Below are 5,670 nucleotides of genomic sequence, written 5' to 3'. Positions count from 1 at the left end.
TAAAAACATATTAAATTTTCTAAGCAATTTTTTCAAATGCAACACATATTGCAACACAAATTATTTAACATTAGTTTTCATACATATTACATATAATAATTAATAGCTCATAATTTCAAAATTTTCACCAAATGATTATTTTTAGGTTATCATTACCAATGGAAATAATATTTCTATACGGGTAATATTTTTGAAAATTTTCACAAATCTCCGAAACAATTTTAAGTAAAAAATATCTCGAGTAAATGTGTTTAAGTAAAAAATTCTTTATCTTTTATCTCTATCTTATATCATGCAATTCATGATACAATAAATCTTATTTTAAATTTTCAATTAGGTTTATAGGCATTAAATTGAACTAACAATTTTTAGCTCGTTTTGATTTCGTCTTACATTAACACCAATTGAAGTTTTTAAGGAAACTTTAGCCATAATACATGTTGAATTTTAAGTCAATATAGGATGAATGTGCTATTTTTCTTTTTCCCAAGTTACAATTTCATAAATTCATATTAATTAATCAATTAGTTATATTCTTAACTTTTGGCCACGATTGAGACCAACCTTATCACAATCGAGGTATGAAAGGGAAGAAAATTAAGTATCGTTTACTTTTGGCCACGATTGCGACCACCCTTATCACAATCGAGGTATGGAAGGAACGTTAAAAGCAAAAAATTAAGCGTGTTTAAGTTTAAAGTAACGATTGCGTCCACCCATGGCATGGTCGGTACCTCTTAAGCGAACACAAAGCAAATAAAATGCACATAAAGTTACGATCAAGACCACACTTATCTCGGGCGTAACTAAGCAAATAAATTATCCTAAGTATTTAATTCATATAATAGTTTAGTTTTGGGAAAGGAAATTTTGTGCTTTGAAATGCCTTGAGACGAAAGACTCTATAACATGCGTGCTTATATCGTCCCGAATGCTTCAATTCAAAAAAATTGAAAATACAAGACGAATGATATATCGTATTTATACTAGTTAGTTTGATATTTTGCGTATAAATTTGCCATGCGAAGTTAATCTTTTCGGCTTAACTAATTTAAAAAGGAATACAAAGATATATGTCTTATTTACATAAAGAGATTAGTTAAAGAATAAATTCAGTGAAATTTTGCTCGGGACTAGCAAAAGATTAAGTGTGGAGATTTATTAAGCCCAAAATATACCTAAAATATCATTAGTATTTACATCAGTTTTGCTACGAATTCGTACTGTTTATATCTGTTTAGCGTACTTTTACGTCCGAATATGTTTCTTTCATGCAAGGTACCTAAATATTTGGTAAAATCCAAATAGGAACGAAAAGAGGTTAAAAACGGAAGAAAAACCCTACAAAAGGAGTCAAGGACGACGAAAATCAAATGCGTCGAAACGAGGATGAGGACGAGGACGAAGTCAGAAATGGAGAAATATCCTCCGTGTCGCGACCGAGAATCCTCCATTCTCGGTCGCGACACGCGTCGCCCAGTTCTTCCCTTACCATTTCGAAGACTTAATATATATTCCCACATTCTCGGCTGAGAATATACATTCTTGGTAAGTTCAGATTTCCAGGAAACATACTTCGCACATGTTCATTTTCGACGGAACACGTCCTTTCGATTGGATAAGAATGCCTCTTCACAAGTAGACACGTTCCTTAGACACAACTCCTCAACATCTATAAATAGAGAGTTGATTTCAGAGCTAAAATATATTGAAGAGAAGACTTAGTACAGAATTAATGCAGAAATTCTGAGTCAAGCGATTCAGAGTTAGAAGTTCGATTTTGTAAAAAGCAATATGATATACACACATTGTTTATCAAATAATTACAAACACATTAGCATTTAGATTTGTTCATATTAGTTTACATTTTGGTAGTAGATAGACCAATCTCTATTCCGAAGATTCAGCGAGAAGATTTAGTAGAGGATTCGCCCCGGAGCCTGACAAACTCTAACGAGGTTCAAGGAAAGGATTGACAAACCGTTTGCTTGAAAGTCGTCGAAAGCTTCCATGCTTCTTGTTCTCTGTAAACTTGTATCAAATTCATACTTCATCTAATAAAATTTATTCTATTCGATAGATTTTTATGTAACACTTATGATAAATGATCCGAAGTGAGTTCTGGTGTTTTCATTAAAACGTAGTTGAATTCAAAATCTTTACAAGGAAACTTTGTTGAACACTTAGGCAAATTGGTATCTTGGATAAAGTATCAATTCGGTTAAGGAAGCAATCTAACCATTTAGGGGATTGTTGCGTTCAAGGTCTTTTAATTGAAGGAGTTTACGTTATTACATTTATTTAATTTATACAAAGTTTAAAACTGTTTTCTTTTCTTAATGCAAACGAATACATTTATTCACTTTTCTAAAGCACTAACCGTTTTTGTCTTGTAAATTCATCCTTAAATCAGAAGTGATTTCTAATATTCTTCATACTCTAATCTAATTCTTATTCTATCAATTTCTAAACCAAATCCAATTAAACGATTTTTCATATTATAAACCTAAAACGTGAATCAAACTGAATTAAAATAAGTTTTCGTTAAAAAAGCGTTCCCTGTGGGATCGATATCTTTTTATTACTACAAGCGAAACCGTGCACTTGCAGAAATCGCTCAACAAGTATGGAACTGCTTCAATGTATCGACAAACTAGTTAAGAAGGTCTGATGTGGCTAAATAACAGTCAAACAAGTCTACTTGGAAACATTAGTGTTAAATTTGCACAATTTCATACGTTAGAGCTAAATCTGCACTTCGCTTGAAACGTGAAGGTTAAATATTTAGTGCATTACTAACAATAATATATTTAGTGCATTAATAACACAATAAAATATTTTAAAGAGTTTCAAAAAAAGTGTGATTAATTTATATGTGGCAGATTTAGTTTTTTGAAACTGTCTAAAATATTTTATTGTGCTATTAATATTTTTACAAAAAAAAAAAATGTATGAAACTTCTTCAATTTATCAACAAACTGGTTTAGAAGGTCCAATGTGGTTAAATAACAGTCAAACAAGTATTTTCAAATGTTGGATAGCGTATAGTTAAAATTGATCTTGCTGGGAAACCTTAGTGTTAAATTTGCACAATTTTCATACGTTAGGGCTAAATTTGCACTTCGCTTGAAACGTTAAGGTTAAATATTTAGCATATTACTACAAAAAAAATATTTAGTGCATTGATAACACAGTAAAATATTTTAGACAGTTTCAAAAAAAATTGTGATTAATTTATATGTGGCAGGTTTAGTTTTTTGAAACTGTCTTAAATATTTTACTGTGCTACTAATATAGTTACAACAAAAAAGTATGAAACTGCTTCAATTTATCGACAAACTGGTTTCGAAGGTCCGATGTGGCTAGATAACAGTCAAACAAGTCTTTTCAAATTTTTGATAGCGTATGGTTAAAATTGATCTTGCTTGAAAACGTTAGTGCTAAATTTGCACAATTTCAATAATTTATATTTATATTTTTATAATATAATAAATTAAAAAAAATTATTATATCTTTTGGGCAGTGGCTTCACGCCATTGCCCCAACTTTGGGATTCCTATCAACATGGTCATTACATCGTAATAGGTTCCGTAACGGGTATTTAAATTTTAAAAAATGTATATTTTTTAAATTCTGATTGGAAAAACAACTCATTCTAGGGAAATATTATCCAACCAGATTCAATGGGGTAATTTTTTACAAAAATCACCCCAAACAAGGGATTAACCCATTAAAATCTAAATTAATAAAAAATCATGATGACTTTTTCTATTTATGTGACTTTAGATTATGATCATAAGTACAAGAATGACCCGAAATGATTTGATCATTCAGCGGGATATCTAAGCTTATTAAATCTAAACCATATGATATTTTGAATCCTCACTTATGATTTTAATAAGCTTAAATCTAACGTCTCCTTCCATTTATACTATAATGGAAGAACAACTACGTGATTTAACTATTGTGGATGATTACTTCAAATTTTTATACCTGATATTTGCATACTGGACAAGATTTATTGGTTAGAACATTAATGAAGAAAAGCATAAAAGACCAAGTTTGTGGCCAAATCCAAGCTGCAAATAGCTATTCTGACAAAACAACCAAAGTCAAACAAACAATTGTGCAGAAGGATCGAACAACATGTTTCCATCCAGATTCGGGTCAAAAGTGGGTAAACAGACTTACATGCGGATCCAGCGTCTTCAAATAACAAAATAGCCAAGTTCAAGCGAACGGTTGTGCGAAAGGATCAAACAACCTTTCCGTCCAGATTCGGGTCAAAAAGTGGATAGATGGGTTTACACGCGGATCTAAAAAGGGTGAGAGAGATAAGAAGTGATATACAACTGTATTCAACCATCTTTCACCATCCCAACACATCTATGTAATCTAATGGCTATGGTTAGTTGTTTTTACTGTTCAAATAGCCATTTGACATTTTTACCCTTTTAACCTAGATTAACTTTTTTAGTATAAATAGATTCATGTTTCTACTTTGTAAGGATCTTATCATCATCTATCTCCAGCATCTCCTTAGGGATATTTTCTTTTATGGTGTTCGTGACTGTTCCCTCATGAAAATGAGGGACCGACCATCTTAGTAAGCTTAATGAGCCTTCAACGTTGATTGTAAGTATGTTGTTTTATTAATGAAACATGTTTATCTCTGAATGGTTATTAAAGAGTTGCTTAAATGCTTAGATTAAGATCAAATCTCTGTAATAGAAATAATAGATGACATGACGGTGCTCTAGCGTTGTGGAAATACTCTTTGGTATAGGTTGCTGAGGAGGGACACAGAATCGATCACATATCGGGGTTTCATTTATGAATGCTTTCTGTTGTTTAATGCTGGAATAGTCTTAGCTCAAGGACACTTAGTTAGGCTCTGTTCTTAGAATCTTTGGAAATGGGCACTAGACCTTAGTGATAAAAGAGAAAGATACCCGAACCATGAACTTTATGTGTCACGTCCGTGTCTAAATTTCTAAAATTTATATTTTGATATTAGTATATATTATAATTATTGGGTGCGTGAAGTGATGTACGCTACGCCTAGTAGGTTGTGAATAGAGTGTGGATGATGGGTGAGAATATATAAGTGTACGAGATGCACGTGTTCTGAGACTCTACTAGACGCGGCTACTTAGGGGCAAGTGTACCCCGTCGTATCAAGTAATAATCCGGTTAAGACCGGGTATCGAATCCACGGGATTTATAACTACAAGTATTAGACGACTCAGTTTTATACGTTATCTAAGCGGTGAATACTTTGAGTTGATTCGGGGAACAACTACAAACTACTCCTAACTACGGGTGAGACAAGTTTATATAGCAAACTCCACGAAATGATATGGATGGCGATAAGTTATAAATATGACAAATAATGACTCTCAATATATAAACGGTTAGTGTTTTACTCTTGCAATGACGATTACGTGTAGTGTGACCGATCCGTGAAGTACTTAGACTACGTGGTTCCTAGTCAAGGCGTGTCTAATGCTTGGGACCAGAAATTAGGGCCCGTAAGTTCCGTGGTTTGTCAATTCCTACGGTTTCCGGAGCGTCACTTCCGATAAGGCAACACCTATATGAATCCCTAAAGATAGCCCGAATGGCGTCGGAAATCGCGTTCTCCTACACAAAAATCAATTACGAGTATCA

The sequence above is a fragment of the Euphorbia lathyris genome, chromosome 5 (assembly GCF_963576675.1).
Source record: "Euphorbia lathyris chromosome 5, ddEupLath1.1, whole genome shotgun sequence".
Taxonomy (NCBI): domain Eukaryota; kingdom Viridiplantae; phylum Streptophyta; class Magnoliopsida; order Malpighiales; family Euphorbiaceae; genus Euphorbia; species Euphorbia lathyris.
Note: the sequence above shows the minus strand (reverse complement) of the source record.